We start from the raw sequence: 27,673 nt of genomic DNA, 5'->3' as shown, positions 1-27,673 counted from the left end.
ATGGCCATTCACATCCTTACATACATATAGATGCCTCCCATTTGTCTGTGTGGTATGGGCTACAATGAGGGGGGAGTACAAAACATTAACCCTGTTTTACTGTAGCTGCCACTGGTGTGATATGCACATGTCACTCTGACACCTTTTGTAGTGTTGATTCTGTCAACAGGCCACTGGTAGAAAACACCTGTGACATACAAAGGTACATCTAGTATACTCAGTGTAGCTGGAACATGGTATGGGTGATGATGTCCTATGACCTGTCACAGGTATGCTATGCAGTGTGAAATCATCGGTACTGTCATCTACTTCTGTACCACCTTGCTAACATCTACGCTTGATAAAGGTTCATAGACTTGCAGACCATACTCTGAAGGTTAATAGTGCAGTGCCTCCAATTATGACTGTCGTCTCCAGTTGTGGGTTGCAGTGGGCTGATATTATCAACACCCTATCTGTATTGCATATTCATGCTCAGCACTTGTTCAGAATGTGTCAGCACTTCATGAGGTACTAATTACTATAGCACCCATTCCAACTAATTTCTTACAAGTACGCTGTCTGTCCTTTCATTTTCCAGCTTGCTTTCAGTACAACAGCTGTTGTACACGTAACTCACATATCTTGTGTGAGACATGGTTGAATATACAGGCATGTCCAACTGTCACGACCAGTGCTATTGCCTGTCTATATGATGCATATGGTGAACATGTGATAGAGCAATTGTCTCATGTACACAGTCAATGCCTCCCAACATATGACACTACAGCCGTGGAGATGCACATATGTAGCTATGCTGGGGGTAATGTTCTCACCAACCCAGACTGAACCTGACATTCATGTGGGGACGTGTAACATTTGCAACACACCCCACTCATCACATAGTCTCACAAGATCTCCTCTACTACAGGCCACACATAGCATGATACCGACATTTGCAGAACCTCTCCATACTCTGTGTAGGCAACAGAGGCAGCCCCCATCACCAAACACAACAACAATTACTTATAGCCCACAGACTCATGTGTGCCTATCAAATACAGACAATAGGGTGTTATAACATACCCAACACACCAGTCATGGGTGACTCTGTAGGCGGTCACACTGATGTCCCACTCAGCAGGCTACACAAGTGTCGGATAACTGGTTCTGCAACATAACCTATGCACCCATGCCACACCTCACCAGGTACAATTTGACTGTCATTCTCCATGTTAGTGTGACTGCCCTGAGATGTAACTTCCAGACTACGTGTGCAGGGACATGCATAGCTCTCGGTCTTGTAGCCCCTATGAAGAAGGTATCTGCCAAGCCCTGGGGAGAATTCTGCATTCATCCAGACTAGATACCACTGTACAACAACTGACTGTTTCACTTCAACAGTTGCCTATGCTTCTGCTGTCATTCCACAGGCATCCAGTATCTGTCCGCTTTGAATGACATGGTCAACAAAACAGGATGCTTTGGCAGAGATGACCTGCGCAATTCTGTCAGCCCTCACGGTACAGATAACATGTAAGGTTCTTGCTGCTCCTATACTGCCTGTCTTGCACAGTTTCCAATAACATTCACCACCAGAATGGGAACAGGCAAGCAAAACATGGGGTCATGTGACTCAATGCTTGACATCATCTCTGACGCCGCAGGCAAGGCACTCCTTATAATGGACCACTTCAATATCTCTGCAGTGACTGGGACCTGCCTCTAGGCTCTGCAGAGCACACCTGCACTGACAGGTTATACGCAAACCACACCTCTCAGTCATGCAACCCAGACCGGATCACCCACGGCTGGTGTGCCCATATTTCACTATGTTGTACACACCTCCTGGCTGGTTACTTAGCATAATGCATCAGAGGTGATCCACGTGCAACCAACTGTGGCCAGAACTACTATACACATTGTAACATGCTATGGATTCAACAACATACCCCATGGTTACCAGCCTCATTTCTTTGTGTACTGGACAATAGGGTTCAGACAGGTACTACTGATGTGCAACTGACACTATCCCACACTTAACTGGAATAGCTACTCATGTACCGACATTACTAGGCCAACGCTGTCCAGGATTCATAATCTCCACTCAGCTGGATCAACCCATACACACCACAACCAAGATCAACAATATCCTAGACACGGACATTTACTAACATGTTACTGGTGTTCCACACCGTGGTTATCCCCTCGTTGGTAGTTCCGAACATATGTTAATCACCTTTGTTATCCACATCCTGGCACCACACCCTTCACACGCATACACAGTACAAGATTAGCACAACGCCTGCTACAGATGTCTTATGACAGCAGTAGTAAACGTCATGACACCCGTGCAGATGGACAATTCACATACAAATGCTGAAACATACCCCAGTGCACTTCATTAGCACTTAGATCACTGCATGGATCATGCTATTCCAAACAGAGCCATGATGGTACCCACCAGATAACGGACGCCACTCTGGGGTCCAATTCCATGGACATAATGTACAACAAAGGTGGAGGCTGCTGCCAAGTGGAGTACAATTCCATGGGTGGGGTAGCTCATTGGTCAGCCTCAGTAGGGCTCGGGATCATATCACATCCTCCTAACCTAGCTACATTAACATTACTGCAATACATTCCAGGGTGTACCACAAAGCATAATGTAGGTATGTCAGTAGTCAATGGCAATACCCACATCTGCTCCTGACATACTCTGATTACTCAGGAACATTACAGAACTGAGTGATGTTGGCAACATCCTGGCGGATGGGTTCAATGCTAACTTTACACCCTCTCACTCCCTACAGGGCCATAATCCATGCAGGAACATTATGGGTCCCTGCGGTCACAACCAAACAGTTCCAACCTGCTCTCCAAGGCCTGGAACACAGACTCCATGTGACCGTCCAACATCCCAGGCTGTGATTTACACAAACCTCAGAACGGCATGTCTCCCCTCTTGGCCACCAGATTCACTAATAGCCTTGTATCAGACATTGTGGCCCCCTGAATGGAACTACAGCAACAATTATCACACTCACACAGGTGGTGCCACAATGAACCAGAGGGACTTTTGCCCTATAATGCCTGACTGGACTGTTCTGCAAGGCTATGGGGCACATCATCATGGAAGTCATTCACAGAGACATTGGTGGGCTCCAGACCTTTGATGCCACCCAGGTTGGACTTGTTAGGGCCAGACCATGGCTCCACACCTGGATGGACTCCTTTGATACAGTTACCAGGGTAGTTGATGATGGTAAGGGTCCACACAGCCCACATTGTCCTCCTCATTGGCTTTCAGCACCGTTCTCAATTCTGGTATTGACAACATACACATCCACCTGCACATGCGACCCATGTCTCAGGATGTTATGAAAGTGGCTCATGAACAGGAGCCACACAATGAGGGTAGCATACTGTAGTACCTACTGTATTTCAGTTACACTTGGCATACCACAGTCCTCAGTCCATAGAGCCCATGTTGGGTATATGCTTCCTGAGGTACAGGCTGGCACAGAGGGACTTTCAATGACTAGGTTTCCAGACAACAGCATACAAGGCACCATAATTGATCCACCAGCTGATATAGGTTCCCACCACAAGGGTGTCACTGCGACGGATACCTTATGCCGATAACATGGCCTCAAGCTGCATGACACATGGTGCATGAACATCCCCTTTGGATTACACCAATCACCCACTGAATATCACACATAGGTGGTAGTCCTCATACATGTGACATTATACTGGATCTTAGTACACACGTATGTAGCACCCACTCCTTTGATAACCATATTTCCAATGTGGCGTGGATATCCTTCTCGTGGCCACCCTTATCTGTACTGGGTTTGTAGCCAACAAAGGCACCCATTGTACCTCTAAACTCCTGACATATACATACATTCAAATGTACAACACCTCTTTTTAGGGTGTACCTTACAGAACAGCAATGGCTATACATACCACATTAACACACCATGAGGATTATTGAGTCCGAAGGTTGTTGACAAGCGGCAGAACTATGGACACCATGACTGTACACATTTGCATACCGCATACTCAGGGGTGACCTCTGCTGAACATACAGGACCCATGTCCACAACAATATTCATGGATATACTCCACATGGCGACATAAGCTAAAAGCCACTGAGAGCAACATGCTCATGGATATGTGCACAAACGCAAACCATGAGGGGATGTTCTTGAGGGTTACATTCCCAAACCAGACACTCACCATGCTTGGAACATGATTCCTATGTACATCACGCAGGGACACTCAGTAGCACTGTCTGTGAGATACCTCACTGATGGATGGGAAACACACATGTATGCCAGGGATCACTGCAGTGGATGTACTGTGCAGAGGTGCAGGTAACACATGGCTCTGCTGTTCACAGACAGCACACTACCCTAAGAGAGGTGCGCTGGTGTAAACACTGTAGTTGGGCTTACACATAGACTTGCCAGACAGCATAGTACCTCACTATGAACCTGTGAAGCTATTACATGTCCTTTGTGCATGGTTAATTGAGTAGCTCTTCCATTTTGATTAGCTATCATGCTGTTACAGTGTCCTATGACTACAAGCCATATGTATCCTGTTACTGTGTATTGTACATGCCAGTAGATGATACCTTTTGTTTGCATGATATAACTGTTATGCCCTGTAGAATATCTGACATATCTACCTACAATACTGTACATTACACATATTTTACATATTATCCCATAATGCAAAGCATACGTGCACAGCAGGACCACCTTTGGCATGTTATTGTCATTATATGCCCATACACATGCCTACTGTGACAGTTATATCATCATATAGTATCCCCTGCTATGGCACATACTTGTTGGACATACCCTACCACTGGACGATTGTGGTGGTGTGGAATTGTTCTGTTTAAAGCCCTCATGTATAATCCCTTGTGGTGTCTGTGGATATTTAAATTTTTGTGGCCCACAGCAGGACACACAATTTCTACAAGTGTTACTATGCTCAGCAAGGAACATCACTACAATGATAATACCTTTTCCTACTTTTTGGCGCATTGCGGACACTTTTTAATTAATATGTGCAAACGGCTATATATGGCCACACTAACATACTGAGTGTTCTATTATACCTTGTTAGTATTCCAAAACTTTCAGTACATATCTCTCTTACACCTTTACTGTTTAAAGCGGTTCTATGGTATGAAATATATTGCTTGAACGTCTGGCACGATCATCCTTATATAGCCGAGGGTAGCCAGCATGCTACATAGTGGAGGTGAGGATTGTGAGGGCTGGTATCGCCCATCCACGCATGGCCAATACCCCTTAAAGCTGATATGTGATCCGATATCGGTCACCCGAGTGCTGAGTATGCCAGTCCAATGATCTCCATGCTCATGGATGGCACCCTGTCATGACATGGGTGCCTCGTATGACTACCTAATAGGCCTGGAAACATCACCAACTCAGGGAGGTGAACTGCACAGCACCATCCCTTACACAGTGTCCATAATGTTGACCGCTGCCTAGGTGGTAGTTAATGGGTACAGGGTTATTCACCTAGCGGTAACAATGCTATTATCAGCTGTCAGATTGTGCATATATGTCACACACCTCACCCACAAAGCCCATTCTGTATGTTGTCCACAACAATGAGACAGCTTTTGATCCTAGGTCATGGCCATTCACATCCTTACATACATAGATGCCTCCCATTTGTCTGTGTGGTATGGGCTACAATGAGGGGGGAGTACAAAACATTAACCCTGTTTTACTGTAGCTGCCACTGGTGTGATATGCACATGTCACTCTGACACCTTTTGTAGTGTTGATTCTGTCAACAGGCCACTGGTAGAAAACACCTGTGACATACAAAGGTACATCTAGTATACTCAGTGTAGCTGGAACATGGTATGGGTGATGATGTCCTATGACCTGTCACAGGTATGCTATGCAGTGTGAAATCATCGGTACTGTCATCTACTTCTGTACTGCTAACATCTACGTTGATAAAGGTTCATAGACTTGCAGACCATACTCTGAAGGTTAATAGTGCAGTGCCTCCAATTATGACTGTCGTCTCCAGTTGTGGGTTGCAGTGGGCTGATATTATCCAACACCCTATCTGTATTGCATATTCATGCTCAGCACTTGTTCAGAATGTGTCAGCACTTCATGAGGTACTAATTACTATAGCACCCATTCCAACTAATTTCTTACAAGTACGCTGTCTGTCCTTTCATTTCCAGCTTGCTTTCAGTACAACAGCTGTTGTACACACGTAACTCACATATCTTGTGAGACATGGTTGAATATACAGGCATGTCCAACTGTCACGCACCAGTGCTATTGCCTGTCTATATGATGCATATGGTGAACATGTGATAGAGCAATTGTCTCATGTACACAGTCAATGCTCACCTCCCAACATATGACACTACAGCCTGTGGGAGATGCACATATGTAGCCATGCTGGGGGTAATGTTCTCACCAACCCAGACTGAACCTGACATTCATGTGGGGACGTGTAACATTTGCAACACACCCCACTCATCACATAGTCTCACAAGATCTCCTCTACCACAGGCCACACATAGCATGAGTACGACATTTGCAGAACCTCTCCATACTCTGTGTAGGCAACAGAGGCAGCCCCCATCACCAAACACAACAACAATTACTTATAGCCCACAGACTCATGTGTGCCTATCAAATACAGACAATAGGGTGTTATAACATACCCAACACACCAGTCATGGGTGACTCTGTAGGCGGTCACACTGATGTCCCACTCAGCAGGCTACACAAGTGTCGGATAACTGGTTCTGCAACATAACCTATGCACCCATGCCACACCTCACCAGGTACAATTTGACTGTCATTCTCCATGTTAGTGTGACTGCCCTGAGATGTAACTTCCAGACTACGTGTGCAGGGACATGCAATAGCTCTCCGGTCTTGTAGCCCAGAAGGTATCTGCCAAGCCCTGGGGAGAATTCTGCATTCATCCAGACTAGATACCACTGTACAACAACTGACTGTTTCACTTCAACAGTTGCCTATGCTTCTGCTGTCATTCCACAGGCATCCAGTATCTGTCCGCTTTGAATGACATGGTCAACAAAACAGGATGCTTTGGCAGAGATGACCTGCACTTGTCAGCCCTGCGAGTACAGATAACATGTAAGGTTCTTGCTGCTCCTATACTGCCTGTCTTGCACAGTTTCCAATAACATTCACCACCAGAATGGGAACAGGCAAGCAAAACATGGGGTCATGTGACTCAATGCTTGACATCATCTCTGACGCACGCAGGCAAGGCACTCCTTATAATGGACCACTTCAATATCTCTGCAGTGACTGGGACCTGCCTCTAGGCTCTGCAGAGCACACCTGCACTGACAGGTTATACGCAAACCACACCTCTCAGTCATGCAACCCAGACCGGATCACCCACGGCTGAGGTGTGCCCATATTTCACTATGTTGTACACACCTCCTGGCTGGTTACTTAGCATAATGCATCAGAGGTGATCCACGTGCAACTAACTGTGGCCAGAACTACTATACACATTGTAACATGCTATGGATTCAACAACATACCCCATGGTTACCAGCCCTCATTTCTTTGTGTACTGGACAATAGGGTTCAGACAGGTACTACTGATGTGCAACTGACACTATCCCACACTTAACTGGAATAGCTACTCATGTACCGACACATTAGGCCAACGCTGTCCAGGATTCATAATCTCCACTCAGCTGGATCAACCCATACACACCACAACCAAGATCAACAATATCCTAGACACGGACATTACCAACATGTCACTGGTGTTCCACACCTGTGGTTATCCCCTCGTTGGTAGTTTCCGAACATATGTTAATCACCTTTGTTATCCACATCCTGGCACCACACCCTTCACGGCATACACAGTACAAGATTAGCACAACGCCTGCTACAGATGTCTTATGACAGCAGTAGTAAACGTCATGACACCCGTGCAGATGGACAATTCACATACAAATGCTGAAACATACCCCAGTGCACTTCATTAGCACTTACATGACTGCATGGATCATGCTATTCCAAACAGAGCCATGATGGTACCCACCAGATAACGGACGCCACTCTGGGGGTCCAATTCCATGGACATAATGTACAACAAAAGGTGGAGGCTGCTGCCAAGTGGAGTACAATTCCATGGGTGGGGTAGCTCATTGGTCAGCCTCAGTAGGGCTCCGGGATCCCTTATCACATCCTCCTAACCTAGCTACATTAACATTACTGCAATACATTCCAGGGTGTACCACAAAGCATAATGTAGGTATGTCAGTAGTCAATGGCAATACCCACATCTGCTCTGACATACTACGGTTACTCAGGAACATTACAGAACTGAGTGATGTTGGCAACATCCTGGCGGATGGGTTCAATGCTAACTTTACACCCTCTCACTCCCTACAGGGCCATAATCCATGCAGGAACATTGCGGGGTCCCTGCGGTCACAACTAAACAGTTCCAACCTGCTCTCTCCAAGGCCTGGAACACAGACTCCATGTGACCGTCCAACATCCCAGGCTGTGATTTACACAAACCTCAGAACGGCATGTCTCCCCTCTTGGCCACCAGATTCACTAATAGCCTTGTATCAGACATTGTGGCCCCTGAATGGTACACAGCAACAGTTATCACACTCCACACAGGTGGTGCCACAATGAACCAGAGGGACTTTTGCCCTATACGCCTGACTGGACTGTTCTGCAAGGCTATGGGGCACATCATCATGGAAGTCATTCACAGAGACATTGGTGGGCTCCAGACCTTTGATGCCACCCAGGTTGGACTTGTTAGGGCCAGACCATGGCTCCTACACCTGATGGACTCCTTTGATACAGTTACCAGGGTAGTTGATGATGGTAAGGGGGTCCACACAGCCTACATTGTCCTCTCATTGGCTTTCAGCACCGTTCTCAATTCTGGTATTGACAACATACACATCCACCTGCACATCGACCCCTATGTCTCAGGATGTTATGCAAAGTGGCTCATGAACAGGAGCCACACAATGAGGGTAGCATACTGTAGTACCTACTGTATTTCAGTTACACTTGGCATACCACAGTCCTCAGTCATAGAGCCCATGTTCGGTATATGCTTCCCTGAGGTACAGGCTGGCACAGAGGGACTTTCAATGACTAGGTTTCCAGACAACTGCATACAGGGCACCATGATTGATCCACCAGCTGATACAGATTCCCTCCATAAGGGTGTCACTTTGACGGATACCTGATGTCGATAACATGGCCTCAAGCTGCATGACACATGGTGCATGAACATCCCCTTTGGATTACACCAATCACCCACTGAATATCACATAGGTGGTAGTCCCCTACATACATGTGACATTATACTGGATCTTAGTACACACGTATGTAGCACCCACTCCTTTGATAACCATATTTCCAATGTGGCGTGGATATCCTTCTACGTGGCCACCCTTATCTGTACTGGGTTTGTAGCTGGAACAAAGGCACCCATTGTACCTCTAAACTCCTGACATATACATACATTCAAGGGTACAACACCCCATTTAGGGTGTACCTTACAGAACAGCAATGGCTATACATACCACATTAACACACCATGAGGATTATTGAGCTCCGAAGGTTGACGTATGCGGCAGAACTATGGACACCATGACTGTACACATTTGCATACTGCATACTCAGGGGTGACCTCTGCTGAACATACAGGACCCATGTCCACAACAATATTCATGGATATACTCCACATAAGCGACATAAGCAAAAGCCACTGAGAGCAACATGCTCATGGATATGTGCACAAACGCAACCATGAGGGGGATGTTCTTGAGGGTTACATTCCCAAACCAGACACTCACCATGCTTTGGAACATGATTCCTATGTACATCACGCAGGGACACTCAGTAGCACTGTCTATGAGATACCTCACTTGATGGATGGGAAACACACATGTATGCCAGGGATCACTGCAGTGGATGTACTGTGCAGAGGTGCAGGTAACACATGGCTCTGCTGTTCACAGACAGCACACTACCCTAGAGAGGTGCCGCTGGTGTAAACACTGTAGTTGGGCTTACACATAGACTTGCCAGACAGCATAGTACCTCACTATGAACCTGTGAAGCTATTACATGTCCTTTGTGCATGGTTAATTGAGTAGCTCTTCCATTTTGATTAGCTATCATGCTGTTACAGTGTCCTATGACTACAAGCCATATGTATCCTGTTACTGTGTATTGTACATGCCAGTAGATGATACCTTTTGTTTGCATGATATAACTGTTATGCCCTGTAGAATATCTGACATATCTACCTACAATACTGTACATTACACATATTTTACATATTATCCCATAATGCAAAGCATACGTGCACAGCAGGACCACCTTTGGCATGTTATTGTCATTATATGCCCATACACATGCCTACTGTGACAGTTATATCATCATATAGTATCCCCTGCTATGGCACATACTTGTTGGACATACCCTACCACTGACGGTGGGTGGTGTGGAATTGTTCTGTTTAAAGCCCTCATGTAGCATCCCTTGTGGTGTCTGTGATATTTAAATTTTGTGGCCCACAGCAGGACACACAATTTCTACAAGTGTTACTATGCTCAGCAAGACATCACTACATAATACCTTTTCCCACTTTATGCATTGCGGACACTTTTAATTAATACAAAACAGGCTATACATACACTAACATACTGAGTGTTCTACATACCTTGTTAGCATTCCAAACTTTCGTACATATCTCTCTTACACCTTTACTGTTTAAACGGTTCTATGGTATGAACATACTGTTTGAATGTCTGGCACGTCATCCTTATATACGTCGATACCTGTAACATGTGGTTTCCTGCCGCCAATTGGTGTTCCTGAGTAAATTATTACACGCACATCAGCTGTACAGCTACTCCAGTCACCAATTACGCGGCAACAGTGGAGTATAATTGAATTCTCCACTTGGGCGTTGCCCTTTTGCCCTACCTTTGGGGAGACGGCCTGTATGTGTTTTGTTGTGTGTAATTGCAACTGCTTTTTGTATTGACATGGATATTTTGGATTCATGTCCCCCGGGGATTGTGTGTGATGGCTAGAGTATGTGGTTCTACATGTGAGTGTACCTGTCATCTCAACTGTCTGATAAGGGACTATTGCAAACAAAACCTGTAACATCGCCATCTGTTCCATTATACAACAGCTACGATTTCACATGGCGCCTTTATAAATTTGTTTCTCACAAGGTATGTTAGCGCTTCTGCAGATGTAATTGAGTGAGTGGATGGTTGTGATGTTATTGCAGTCTGTATTGCTATTGTTTCGTGTGTGGGCGATGTAGGTGGGTGTACATAGCATATACAGGTTTGTGGGGACTGCATTTCTACTTATTCCATATATGTGTGTGTGGGCTCCTTCCCTAATTGAAGACGTATCAGTTAATAGACTGAAACTATGGTTGTTACGGGCTTATACATTGGGCCATTGTTAATTGGTTTCTATATAGTATGCAGGTGAGGTCGATACTTCCATACCTCCGGAAATACAGCAATATGTAAAGGAATGTTACTAAATGACAGCTGTCCCGTGTATTTCTGTCACAGATATTTGCACTCATTGCAGTTGTGTTGGTGACTGAACCTCTTTGGCATGGGTTGCCACGTTTTCAAATGGCCATAGTGGGACATTTGCAGGACACACATCAGTGTTTACAGGCCGACACATACCCACGGTCAGTACACAGGATAGCACATACTTTTATCCTGAATACGTACTTATTCTTGTAGCACTTTAGCTACTTATCATGTTTCTTGTAACATTTATGTTTTTTAGATACAGGCATAACTATTTAATGCAACTATTACATAATATATGGGACATAATTATGTCCTACAATCTTGTACATTTGCCCTTTTTTAATATTATTTGTGAGGACACAACTGCCCAGGGAGGGGGTGTCCCTCTTAAAGTGGGACAGGTGGTAACCGTATGCCTAAGGCCAGCTATAACCACACCTACCGTAATGATCTACCTCCAAGTTAGCACTAACAGACACAGGATGCAAACACACACACACACACACACACACACACACACACACACACACACACACACACACACACACACATTACAGTCCCACGGAAATGCACATGGCACCCTCAACACACACATACACAGACTATGGCAATCACAAACACAGTTGAACACAGTACTTATGTGGACCGCAACACCAGCAGCGATAACTAAATGTCCCTTAATATCGTGATAATATTACACGTGGTTCTAGTGTTCCGGTTCTGTGTTCTTTCGGTCTTTTAGCCTCGTGATTAGACGTGTTGGTATGTGACACATTCCATAGTTGGCAGTATCCTATTTATTTGTAGCTCCATGGTTGTGTACATGCCGTTGGTCTATCTACATATTTGCAGATATAGGTGAATCCGTGTATATCAACATATATCTCTCTATCACCTTTTCTATCTCTATTATGTATATATATATATATATATATATATATATATATATATATATATATATATATATATATATGTATATATATATATGACAGAGAGAGTGACAGGCAGAATACACCTTTCATTGTGTGCAAGTCGGTGTATACTGTTACCTGGACTCTGCACATTTGTGTTTGAACCTGTCAAATTACACATCTGCCGTTGGTACATCTTGGGTATCTTAGTGTTAGGTGATTGTGTACATGATTGTGTGTTCTACTCCTGGCAGTGGTCATTTTACCCTTTAGAGCAGGCACTATTAGTACAGGTGTGAATAATGCTGGTTTCACCTGTTCTGGACATCATTGACAGTGATCTGCGTGATATTCAGAGAAGCTTAGCCCTGTTTTGCGCATATCCATATAGTCATATTTAAACGACGCTTACCAGCACTTGGCAATGCATATTCCCACTAACATGTGCTAAACATGATCTGATGACCTGCATCCAACATGCATTATTCGTGCCTTCGGGATTACGTTACATCCCTTGCAGGATGAGGGACCAGGAACATTCACGACAGTCACTGCATTTACCACTTGGGCATCTGGTATTTGTACACGTGTTATGGCGTTTTGTATGTGGACTGTACTATAACTGTTACTCCATACTGCGATCAAATGGGTAACTCAGTTAGTTTACATATGGATGAGACCTATTAATGGTATGTCCAAGTGATGTTTAATGGATGTGCTCCAGCATTGGGTATGTATGTCACAGTGAGCCACACACTATAATGTGCTACACCTTCACACAACCATAGGTGGAGCATGCTGGGGTGACAGATACCTATCATGGGTACAACCCATGCTTTGCCACTACATCCATAATTACATTATATGGAGCCCCTCATTGACACACCAGGGAATCCATGCAGAGTTTGTGGGGAACAGTGATTACACACATGGATCCCGCAATTGGCTCTGCTCCACTGAGCGACAGTTGGTTACTCGATGTGGTGGCGACAGCAGACACTGTTTGCCTCGATTGATGAATGGCCTCTGACAATCGGGCGTGTACCTACCGATATACCTAGGAACCTATACACACAGTACCAACATATGCTGATAGGTGCGTGTACTGTTCAGGTGTTGACATTCCTTGTTCCAATAGCTGTTGTGTGTACAATGGTTGAGGGCTTCCTATGTAGGATTCACACAGTAGGCCACCTATACATTACAATTTACAGGTGGTCGTGTGTGTGCCATCCATTTTACTGTGTGTGCAGGTGGAGAGGTGTGTCAGTCAATAGGGGCCTACACTGTCAGAGTATGTGCTATATGTTCCCTCTTTGCCAAGGCATAGGCAAATTGGGCATGCCTCCATCTGCCTATTAGGGCTGGCACAGGGTGTTCGTGGTCTGAATCCCTCTGTGCCTGTGATGGCCTTGGCAATTGCGGTGGGCTGTGAGGGCCTTCACCATTTTGTCACTGCTGCAGCTGTTTCCGCAGGATCATATTATGTAGCATGGCACATACTATGAGGATGTGGGCAGACGTGCCTGGAGAGTACTGCAAGGCTCCACCAGATATGTCCAAGCAATGGAACCGTGATTTCAGCAAACCAAACATACGTTCTATGATGATTCTGGTTTGTGCGTGTGCCTCATTATGGCATTATTGCATGGGTGTGTTTGCATTTCTGATGGGAATCATCATCCACGGCTCCAGTGCATAGCCAGCATCCCCCACAAGGTGGCCATGTGGGATGTCCCCCCTGACAAATACCTGATACAGCTGTGCGGCATGCCAGATGTGGGAGTCATGGTAGCTTCCAGGGCAGCCAGCACACACATCCGTGATATTGCACACAACCTGGCAGTTGATGGAGTGGTATCCCTTGCAGTTTATGTAGCGCCTCTCATGCTCACTGGGTGGTGACTTTATATGCATGTGCGTGCAGTCTATCACACCCAGTACCTCCGGGTAGTGTGCCACATGGCGGAAGGGACGCATATTGCTGGCCAACTCCTCCTGAGTTCGGGGGAAGTATATATGCTCATTGGCATGTGGTAACATGGCATCCAGGAACTGGTGTAGTACCCTGGATGCTGATGCCTATGAGATCCCCATTATATCTCCAGTTGACCTTTGAGAGGTACCTGTGGCTAGTATTCGCAAGCTTGCACATACCTTCTTGTCCACTGGGATGGGTTCCCCTCTGTTGTTTCTGGATCTCAGGCATGGCCGGCACAGCTCAACTATTTGCTGTAAGATGTCCCTGTCCACCCTGTAATGCTCTACTATCTCCAGATCATGTAGCCCCTGGTAGGTTACCCTTGGTCTGAACACTCTTCTCCTCCTCCGGGGCCTGCGGTGGTTGTCAGCATCATCCTCCACAACACCGTCAGTCTCTAACACATGGTGATGAATCACAGCTATGGCAGCTCCCAACATGTACATTGTAAAAGTTCCCCGTATGTTTACACCTATGGTGCAGTGTTTGGGAATACACAGGTATGTGGGGTGCTTTCACGCATTATACTATTGTGCTGTGAACACCGATGATGTCATAGGGTGTGTACGTACGATCGTAGCTACAGGGTATCTTATGTGTTTTATGACAGGAACTACTATTGTGGTGCCTTTGGTGTTGAATTACATTTGGCTGCCGTGGATTACCTCTTGTCCTTCCCTTTACATTTCTTCATGTTTCACCTCCCATTTTCTGGCATGCATCCAGCAGCCTGATTTAATTTGTACTTTCCTACACCTGGCTTATCTTGCGTAATGTGTTCTTTAGCCGGTCTACTGCAGGTTTGTTTGCTGTGCTATGACAGTTCTCTTTTCTTTGCAATCCGACACCTCCCCTATCCTGTTTTGCAGGTTTCTGCGAGCAGACTTGTCAGCTGCCGTTGATTGCCCGCTGTGAGTTAATAGGTGTTAATTGCTCAGTTGTACTCCAATTACCCTACTGCAGCATTTCCTTATTTTCTTCCCCTGACCTTCCTGTTTGAGCTATGGTGCGCGGCGCATGCGTCCACTTACCAGGTTTCGGGCACGTTTTCCTCCCCGTATGCATGTGCTTTCAGCACCATATGTGCTCTCAGCTAAACGATGCTATACCTACCTCCCCACCCCTGTCCTACGGCTTTGCTTAGCAACGGCCAGGCCGGATTTGCATTGCTCCAATGTGCTTACAGCTAAGGTGGCACACCCCAATGCTGATGTCATGTATACCTCTAAGCCACTCCTCAGGGTTGTAGCGCTGCACCGTATGGTACATTGTTAGTCTGGCTGGATGTTTGTGATTCACTATTGCCTGCCTCATTTGCATGGCATTGACTACTAATTCCTAGTTACCGCGCCAAACACTGTCACAGACCATTAGCAACCCTTGCAGCTTGGTTGTGGTGTACCATGCATACCATTGAGTATTATGGTGAAATCATGATTTGTATTACATTGTGATTTTATGACATTTGTATATATTTTCTTTGTGTTCCCGTTTGCGCACACATGCCCTGCGGTTGTACTTTGCGTTACTGTGGACTTGACATTAAATGTTGTTTTTTAGGTGTTATGCATCTTTTCTTATGCCATTGCCTGTATATGTAGCCATTGGCATATGTTAACTTTGTAATACATGAGTCTTGTCCGCTTTCATAGCTCCAATGTTCTGTTTGGAAAAATGTAAACCATGTTTTTTTGGTTTACATTTCTGTGGGTTTACGCTACGCCTGCACCACTTCATGAATCAATATGTACCTTCATTTGCATGGTGCGGCACTACGCATGGGGTGATTAGCATACCTAAGCTGAGGGCTGTGCAGATCTGGTGTATGTTGGTAGTGCACGTGGAATTGGATCGTACCTGAATCGCTCGGCGGCTATGTTTGGCATTATACCGCTTACGCTACGCCTGCGCCTGGCACAAGCTTCATGAATCCCGGGGAAGATTATTCAGAGTTTAATAAAGTTAAAATGTGCAGCAACAGAGTAAAAGTCCACATCTTTGAAGCTAATACCACCATATTCCCATAATCTTATATGATTTGCAACAGAGTAAAAGTCCACATCTTTGAAGCTAATACCACCATACTCCCATAATCTTATATGATTTCTTTAAGCAGTTATCAGCTTTTTCAGATACCATAAGAATGAAGTTAACATTGTTTCCATTTTCTTTAAACATTTTTGTCAGGTGTTAAAGCTATTGAATGCAATATATTTATAATCTTGGGTGATGTATCATTTGAATAAGTGCTAACATATCCTAAAAAGTAAAAAAAAAAAAAATCATTCAATTTTTTAATAAGAAGTAAGACTTCTGCAATTATTTTTTCAAAATTATTATTAATAATCTTACTCACATCTTGATAGATTTTTATTCCTAAATCTTTTAATTCTTTTCCTTCTTAATTACATTTATATTTATTTTTAATTTTGCTATTTAGTAATTTATTTAACTCTAAAGTTTCAGTTTTAGTATTAAATCTCAGCAGCAATACTTCTTGAAACTTCAATTTCCTCATCTATTTCTTTGATTGAATAATTTAAATCTCCTATTTTAGTAAAATATCATCTGCAAAATGTTGCAGTTTAGATTGACAATCTCTTTTAACTGAGAATCCATCAGTTTATTTTTCATTGGTTCTTATACTATTAGCTAAAGGTTTGATAACTAATGGAAGTAGTAAAGGGGACAAAAGATACCCTTGTTTTGTGCCTTTCTTTTAAGTGAATTCTTGAGAGATGTAAGATCTAATTTTAACATATGCTTTGGAGTCTCTATATAGTCTTTTAATAGTCCAGTAAACTGTTCTGAAAGTGTAAACTCTTCTAAAGTTTTAAACAAGTAGTTCCAATCTACAGAATCGAAGGCTCTCTCAGTATCTAAGATAATTAATGCCAATTTCTTGTTCATTCCTTTTGTTAAATCTAAGATAGTTACTACCTTTTTTTGTATAATTGTATGTTAATCTATTGACTATAAATTCTGCTTTATATTATTGTATGTTAATCTATTGACTATAAATCCTGTTTGATCTTTATTAGTTAATTTATCTACTATATCTGTTAATCTTGTGGTAAAATGGAAGTAAATATTATAGACTACATTTAATACTGAAATAGGTCTATATGAGGAGAGTAACTTGCTGTGCTTTCTTTGTTTAAGTACAGGTGAGATTACAGAAAATTTCAATGAGGGAGGAATTATTTTGTCACGCTGACTTATCCTGAAAACATCACTCAGTAAATTTAAAATATTTAAAAGAAATTGACTATAAAATTCCATACTTAAACCCTCTAACCCTGGAATATTACCATTTTACCTTTTTTAAAGCTTCTTTCACATCTACCAGGATAGTAGGTTTATTCAACAGCAATATTTGTTGGTCATTAAGTTTATTAGTAACATTTTTCTTTAAATAATTGTCAATTTTGTAATCATCAGATTATTACTTTTATCTTTATTAAGATCATCTTGGAATTTATTGAAAATAGTAAACATGTCCTCTATATCTGAGGTGAGCTTATTAATATGAGGATTTTGGATATTATTGATTTGTGCCTTTTTGCTTAACATCTTACTTCTATTAACTAATCTATGTCAAATTGAAGTCAAAGCATAACTCTGCAAATTTATTTTCTCTACAGCTATCTTCAACTTCATGCATTAAAACTGTTTGATATTTTCTCATTAATTTTTAATGACTGCAGTATTATCTAATTTCTTGGTTTGTTGCTCCGACCTTGCTTTCTGTATTTCTTCTTGTATTTCTAACAACTCTTTATCCTACTCTTTCATTTTATTACTAGCCCATCTTCCCATTCTATCTTAAATATGCATTTTAAGGAATCCTATAGTATGATATTACTAACCTGACCATTTTCATTCAAAGATAAAAAAAAAAATAATTTGTTCCTTTAGATAGCTCTTAAACTCTTTTAATTTCATCATATATGCTAGGATTCTATAAATCTGAAAATTCTTAGCCTACGTTATTTAAACATTGCATATCTTTATCTATCAAGTGAGTCACTTGCAAGAATATATGTCTCCTATATTTAATTTTTGATAGCTTGCTAATGATTTCCTTTTGTTGCCATTATTTAATCCATTTACATTGATAGATAATAGATTAAAACTATCCATACTGTGTATATAAAAAAGATTTCTTTTAAAAGATGACATACTTTTCCACCATATTAATTTAATTATATATAAGAATCTAATGCAATCCTGTAATTTCTGTTGAAGGTCTGTGTAATCAATGTAAATTTGTAATTTTGCTAATGTCCTGTTGCAACTTTTCTCCCTAGCCATCTGCTGAAAATCGGCACATATCCAGTTGGACATTGCTGGTAAACAAATGTCAAAATAAAAATAAATTAATTAAATTCCTCGGACACTATCTTAACATTCCTGATTGTTTTAATGCTTCTTTTCTACAAACTAAACTACTAAATCTCAAAAATAACAAAAACAAATACAAGTCTGCAACTATAACTGTATATAATGCTATTAAAACACAACCTACAATGGATACAAAAGTTCCAAGTTTGCCTGTTGAATAGTTAAACTACTATCACTCTGCCTGCCAACACTTAAACTGTGACTTACAAATAATTAATATACTATAATACAATATTATATATATATATTCCCTATCAGAAGCCTGAAACACTATAAGCCTGAAAATCAAAATCCTGAAACCAAAAGCCTGAAAATTCAAAATCCCGAAAACCCAAAATCCTGAAACTCAAAATCCTGAAAACACAAATAATGCTAATATGTAACTATAAAGACACTTATATCTACCAACTGACCCTGACCCTAACCCTAAGGTCTGTCACTATTGCACACTCACCTGACCCGCGCCCTAACCCTAACTCACTTAAACCGCCACTAACCCCAATATTTGTCACTATTGCATACATGCCTAACTTGCGCCCTAACCCTAACTCACTTAAACCGCCCCTAACCCTAACATAAAACCAAAGACACTTACCTGAACCCAACGCATGACCTAACACCACAGGGCTAACAATAGCAAAGCCACAATGACGTCAGTATGTCCATTTTGTGTTTTCAGGATTTTGAGTTTCAGGATTTTGGGTTTTCGGGATTTTGAATTTTCAGGCTTTTGGTTTCAGGATTTTGATTTTCAGGCTTATAGTGTTTCAGGCTTCTGATAGGGAACCATATATATATATATATATATATATATATATACATATACAAATATATCCAAATAATAACAGACTATTAATTTAGTTATAAATTTTGACATTTTAAACTATTTCCCTATTACTTCATAAATGATTAAAGTTTAACAATCCTCTTCTATTAATCACAAATATTAAATAATCCAAAGAATAGTGTATTATATACCTATTTATGTTATAGTAGTATAAATTACCAATTAAATATTCATAAATTAGTCACTCATTCAACATTATTATATCTAGATCTCTAAATAAATAAGTATAACAGAGTGAAACCTGAAATGTTAAAGATATCTGTAAACCTGCAGGTCACAGGTAACCTTATCATACTAAACTATAATACAAGAGAAACCAATGTACATATATAGTTATCATGTTAAACGATGCTCATATTTTATAGCTCTAACAGGCTCCAAATTAGTTTTTAAAGTACAAGTGTCTATACCTCAAATTTCTGTAATACTCTTTAACACATCACATATCGCAATATTTTAAAATCATTTAGCTTATTAAACTACTTTATAAGAACATGTATATTTTTGAGGCTGAAGAGAATGTCTTGCTATTTCTATGGAGTTAAAAAAGTGCAGTCTATATTGTATTCAAAAGCTACAATGTTTAATTCACAGTTTCAGATTATTTTCAAATATTTTATATGATTTTCTGTGTAAATTATATGAGATCTTGTACATTCACATTTCTGTCATATGCAGGTATATGTAACAGACATCCTTCTTAAAAGCACTTTGTTAGTTAAATATATTTTACATCTTATTTTCCCACTAATATTCTACCTTATCTATATATCTTGTATTTTTAAAATCTCCCATCAAAGATCTATTCAAATATCAGCTCTCTATTAACAATTATAGCATATGTATATATTTTAATTTACCAGTATTGCTCTTTTATTAATCTTACATTGTACATAGTAGATATTGCATTCCTTGTGCATATGCATATTCATATGATGTTTACTCTTACTCATTCTAATATTACAAGCAATCTTGACTATATAGAAAAGAATCCTTGCTTATTTAATTTGAATTTGTGTTTTAGCCATTGTGAACTAATGTTCTGTTTTAAGCCTTACATGCTGACATCAGAATTTGACTACAGCATGGGAAATTTGCAACGTACAACATATAGCAGCTGCTAATTTCCTCTGTAAGTTTAAAACATTGAAATATTCCTGGATGACCAAAGAACCAAAAAAACAAACTGGAAGATATATTGTAATAATGTTCTTTTATTCTGGTGCATAGTGCTCTTGTAGTCCTACCAATGAAGAATGCACTACAATATGCACACATACCAATGTATACAATTCCTTTACTCTTACAGTTAAAATGCCCTGGAACTTTCAAAGTATAAGACAAATGTTCTAAATTAACTAAGGGACCTTCATAAATGTATCTACATATGCTACAGTCTCCACACTTATACATGCCCCATCCTTTCTGTGTGATGTTAGAACAATATGCACATTTGTACATTTGTTTCTTTCTCTTTCTAAAATATTTTTTTAAGTTGTTTTGATTTTTGTATACAAACCTTGGTTGGGTCCCCACTATAAATTGCAAGTCTTTGTTTCCCTCTAAAATTTTCAATTGTCAGAAATTATATTTCTGATAATACCACTGTCTACCGTCATGTCCAAACAAAAGAAATTACCAACATCAGATGTGTTCATGTTATGGTTCTGTTTTGTATTGATGTTAGAATACCCATGCTCAAGGATGGCTGGAAAGAGACTGTCCCTATTCTGTGTAACATATTCAGCCTGCTCTTTCAACAGGATCTTACTATACTCTCTTTCAACAAACAAGGTAGCAATAAATTCTTGTTGTGTCTTTTGGCTTTTCCTGGTTAGGGGTCGCCACAGTGGAACTCCAGTCCGCTAATGATTGGCAGTTGATTTTTACGTGCCGAGTTGCCAGCCCAGATGCACTACCTTCAACGAAGGTATGCCCATTCACGCATGTCTCCACGCAGAAGACGCTCTAGCTGAGAATCGAACTGGACAGCGTCTTACTATGAGGCGACAACACTACTGCATCACCACCACTGTGGATTAAGGTAGTAATAAATTTTATTTTCTTCAAAAAGTCACCCATTTCACTTGTCATTTGACTAGCTCTTATGAGCTGTCCTTTGGGAATGTTATTCTTCATACAATGAGGGTGCATGCTGGTATAATGCAAGTAACTGTTAGTGAAAGTTTCTTTCCTAAAAATCTTACTTATGAAGCTTAACATCCCATTCCAGAATCACATCCAAAAATGGACTTTTAGTCCCACATCTCCCAGAACAAATTTTAAGTATCCTGATCTGGAATTAAGGGTGCCAAAAAAACTTTTACTTTTTGTACACCCCCACTCATGACAAAAAACAAGTCATCAATAAATCTCTTAAATACTATAATATGTTATTCCATGACTAGTGGTTCCAACACAATACATTCCTAATGACCCATCACAATGTTTGCAAAAGATGGTGCTGCAGGGGACCCTATAGCAACCCCCAAATTTGTTTGCATTTTTTTTTTGTTAAATACAAAAAAATTATTTAATAAAACATCTATTAATTCGTAATAAAAGTTGCTTTCAGAATTAGTGAATGTGGAACATTTATTTAAATATTCTCTGACTTCTTCCACTCACTCTAGGTGGAGAATACAGGTGAAGAGAGAGACAACATCAAGACTAAACATCACTTGTGTGGTGGGATCAAAAGCTGAAACTAAAGTATGTTCCCTGATACTGTTTAAAAAGTCCCATGAGTCTTTCAAGTATGAATTCATTTGTTGTACAATGGGATTTAACTTAGAATCCTCCAATAAGGAAATGCCCTCTGTAATATAATTTGGGGCAGATACAATGGGTCTAAATGGAGGACAAGTTTTACTTTTATGTGTTTTAGGAATTCCAAAGAAGCAACCTATTTTTGGATTGTCTATGTGAATGTAAAGGTCCTTCTCTAAATTACTGTTCATTAAACTCTCAAACAAAAAAAGAGTAAACACTCCTGTAGCTCTTAGCTACCTCCACCATGTCTGTTAATCTGTATACTAAAGTGTTACCTAGCATTTTCTCTATACAGGTAAGATATTCCTCTTGTTTCATTAAAACTAAGGTACCCCCATTGTCACTCTTCATTACTCTTATGTTACCATTCTCCTGTATTTCTTTCAGGGCTTTCTTTTCTTCCTTAGATAAGTTGTGATACATTTTTCTTTTCTTTACCCCCTCTGCCATAGCATTCATTATTTCACTTTCCAAGCTGATTCAAAAACTTTAATAGTGTGCAGAAAATTAGGGTTGTATCATGAAGGCTTTACATATTTACTGCTGTTTCTAACAATGGCCCAGATTTACGAAAGCTTGCACTGAGTGCAAGATGAGTGTAGGAGCTCACGGCGGCAATATGTCTGCCGTGCGATCCAGGTACAGACGGCAGGGGCCTGCACGAGAGCTGCTAAAGGTACTCTTGCACGGACAGCCTCATGGTATGCAAATGACCTCTCATTTGCTGCTGAAAGCTATGCAAATTAGGTAAATTTGCAATCCAGGAAACACTAACCTGTCCGTGAAAGATTAGTGTTATCCGCAGAAATGTACTCTGTTGGTAACGGAATACCGTTCTCCAAATAGTTAAACGGAGCTATGACAGCTCCAAATAAAGGATGCATACAGTTGAGGAAGCATGCCAATGGCCAAATATAAGGCCATTGGCATTTATAAATGTTTAAAAATATTAAAATCTAACTTTTTTTCCCCGATCTCCGATGTTTAAGCATAGCGCAGCACCGCGCAAATGTGTGGCACTTTAAAAAACAAGAAAATTTAAAAATAGCCAAAAATAGGCATTTTCACCAAAAAGCTTATCCTGCCATGCAGGTGAATGGCAGGCTAAAGACAACATGGCCACTGAGTAGTGATTGCTAAGGAGGGGAAGCTCAGTGTGAGAGATGTAACCATGCATTATTAGGCAATCCTATGCAAATGAGGATAAGGATAATGAATCCCAATTTTCCCCAGCATGTGAGCCATGTCCCAAGAGTGTACGTGTAGGAATATGTGAGTAGTAGAATAGAATATAGTTGACATCATGGGGGGGTATGTCAGAAAAGCTGTAAGCTAATTGGAGCACAGCGGCTTGTGTTTGCCCTGACTTGCTCAGGATAGCAAGATGTGTGTCGACAGTTGTCCTATTTAAAAACCTGAAACCAAAGGTGCACACTGTTAAAAGTTCGGAAATTTCTTGCAAACATGCACACAGCGTGTGCGCGTGTTTGCGCGGAGTTGGCCCGGGCGGATACAGAAAGGGAAAAGGAAGGAAAAGCAGTAGTAGGAAGTTAACCAAGGAGAACTAGCAGAGCTGCCAGGTGAAATATATCAGAATCAGCCAATTACACATGCAGTAGACTATCCCAGCCCAGCACTTTAAACTCTGCAAACAGCATTCCCCCCTGTTTTTTTCCCAAGAACTCTGCAACACTGTGGTATACAAAGAGGGAAAGCTTAAAAAGCTTAAGTCAGACAAAATGTTAGGGGCTGCTCTTGCTACCATAAACCAACATGTGCAAGGTGCTGAGGGTGGTGATGTTGTGAATGCTGCTGAGCAACCCACAGTGAGGCGATGGAGAAGAGTGTACAGACCCAGAGTAACCTACCAGGGGCTACATGACCTGGAGATAGTGGAGCGCTATAGGGTGGACAGAGACCTCATGCAGCAAATTGTTGAGCTGTGCTGGCCACACCTCACACACAGAACCAATAGAGGGGAATTCATCCCAATGGATACCAAGGTACGTGTTGGCATAAGAATACTAGCTACAGATACCTTCCAAAGACCAACTGGTGATATGATGGGGATTTCACAGGCATCAGCATCCAGGGTACTCCACCAGCTCCTGGATGCCATGTTGGCACATGTCGGTGACCACATATATTTCCCCAATTCCTGTGAGGCATTGGCCAGCAATATGCGTCTTTTCCACCAAATAACAGAATACCCTGAGGTAGTGGGTGCAATAGACTGCATGCACATATGCATCAAAGCACCACCCAATGAGCAGGGTAGGGTCTACATCAACCACAAGGGCTTCCCCTTCATCAACTGCCAGGTTGTGGGTGATGCCCAGGGCATAATAATGAATGTGTGTGTTGGCTGCCCTGGACGCTATCACGATTCCCACATCTGGCATCTGACACAGCTGTACCAGAGATTTGCCAATGGGGACATCCCTGATGGTCACTTAGTGGGGGATGCTGGATATGCACTGGAGCCGTGGCTGCTGACACCCATCAGAAATGCACACACACCTGAACAAGAACTCCATAATGAGGCACATGTACAAACAAGAAACATAATTGAGCGTGTGTTTGGGATGCTCAAATCATGGTTCCAATGCCTGGACACATCTGGTGGAGCCTTGCAGTATTCACCAACTACATGTACCCAAATTGTTATGGTATGTGACATGCTACACAATATGATCCTGCGGAAACAGCTGCAGCAGGAACAGCATGGGGCAGGGCCAAACAGCCCCCCCACCATTGCCAAGGCCTGCACAGGCACAGCGTGACTCAGAGGAGGAACAACCTGAGCCTGCTCCAGTAGGCAGAAGGAGGCATGCCCAGTATGCCCTGGCCTTGGCAAAGAGGCAACGCATAGCACATACACTGACTCAGTAGGAACCCTAAAAATTACACCTCTCTCTGACTTGCACATACAGTAAAAGGGATGTCTAACTTGACACTACCTGTTTTCAAACATGTATAGGGAGTGTACTATGTGCATCTGACATAGGCAGCCCTGCAGCACCACCTGAGGCATTAGTGCCCTATTTTAAACAATATAAAGCACTGCTAAGCACATTTTAGCAGTATTGAGCATATTGAAATCCAACTGCTTATAGCTGCCCACCTCGCTAACCAGCGCAACGTTGGCCAACGTCAGGCAATGTTGAGCAATGTTGGGCAAAGTCAAGCAAAGTTGGGTAAACATGCTCACACCTGCTTTACTGTTCCTTAACCAGTCAGGTCTGCCCAGCAGGAAAATAAAAAGCAGTGACAGGGCTCAAACTCAGGATACTGTGAACTATAGTCACAGTACAGAACCACTAAGCCATAACAGCATTTCACTGGCACAGACACAATTTACGTCACTCACACATAACAATTGGGGGGGGGGGGGTCACATACCTAACAGTCACATCCAGCAGGACAATTGTAGATAAAAGCAAACACAAATAAATGCTGTATCATGCCTTCTGAAGAGGCATATGAGTAACCTCCCCACAGGTCTATGCAGACAGATAACAGCAGGCCAGGCAGTGTGATGTGGGTTGGGTAGGCTATGAAGTCACAAACTAATATGCGTGTAATTGGAAGCTAAGGTCTGTAGTACAGTGGTATGCCTCAAGCCAGTATGATAGGCAACAGTACAGATTGAAATGGAGTACCTGACATAGCAGTGCAGGCCTAGCAAATATGTATAAGTATCAGGTGTACCCCTCATCCTATGTACACCCACAGTAACAATCAGGTGTGCCCCCCTGGGTAGAAATGTACAAATAATAGCTGTCCCCCCTGTATGCAGAAATGTTGATAAGTCTATGCAAATTGACTCATGGAAGAAAAATATTGCCAAAGAGTCCATAGAGAACCATGAAGCTTTCTTTCGCTATGTCATAAATATCAATGTAAACTCATATATTTTCTGAGTCAGTGCAAAGTGTAAATGAATACATGTTCATGACTGACATTGTCAACATCTTGTCAGACAGGTTCATACATATTTACCCCCCTCTCACTGACAAAAGGGCCCATTACCATACCTGGAGATTGTGAAAACCCAGAAATCACATATACAATGGTTAAACAGCTCTATCCAAACCTAAAAACATGGCATCTATGAGATGACATGGTTTCCCTGGCTGTGTCATATGTGAACTTCAAAACAAATGGACCCTGCACCTGAACAGTCTGTTGAGACTCACCCTCTGTACAGGATATACAACTGTTGAATGGGTTACAGTAATGTTTGGCACACTCCACAAGTGATGGTGCACAACAGACCATGGGAACTGTTGTCTTATAAGCCTAATAAGCCTGATCTGCAAGGCCATGGAGTCCAACATTATGGAACTCATAAACAGAGCTATTGGGAGCCTACAAACACCTAATCCTACCCATTTTGGTTTGGTCAAGGGCAGATCATGGTTCCTAAACCTGCTAGACAGTTTTCAAGGCAGTCACCCAGGACATACATCAATGAAATGAGCTACACATGGCCTACATAGACCTTGAAAAGCCATTTTCCAACATCCCACACATGTCGTATCCACAAAATCAACAACCTGTGCATAAACACATATGTCATCTGATGGATTGCCAACTGGGGCACAGATAGATCCCACAAGGTAAGAATTGCGGTCTCCCTGTTGAACTGTAAGCTGGTAACAACTGCTGTCCCCCATGGCTCAGTCCTGGGACCCCTTCTGCCTGGTGTATACTTTTCAGAAATATAGTCAAACACACAAGGGCTATGGTTAGCAAAGTTTGTGAATGACTGCAAAAAGGTTGTCATAATCGATGTTTGGGACAACAGAGACATCATTAAAAAGGGTTTCAGTCAGACAGATGTGGTATCAAAATTATGGCCTCGAGCTACAGTCATACAAATGCCACATAGGTGCCAACACTCTAGATATGGAGGTAATAATAAGGGATCTATGGACACATGTGGATAGTCATCTCTACTTGCAGAAACACATTCACAAAATGGTTAGAAAATCATGCTTTGTGTTCCCACAAATTTCCAAGGTCTTTGCATGTAGGTCAAAGGAGGTTCCCTCTACTCATCAGTCATCAGACCCATCAGAGAGTATCATGGCACACTTGCAATGAATCTGACTAGGCACCTTCAGCAGCTTGAAAGA

The sequence above is a fragment of the Protopterus annectens genome, chromosome 2.part2, assembly GCF_019279795.1.
Source record: "Protopterus annectens isolate FY-2018-M chromosome 2.part2, PAN1.0, whole genome shotgun sequence".
Lineage (NCBI taxonomy): Eukaryota > Metazoa > Chordata > Ceratodontiformes > Protopteridae > Protopterus > Protopterus annectens.
The sequence above is the reverse complement of the archived record's forward strand: the minus strand, read 5'-3'. Positions refer to the sequence as shown.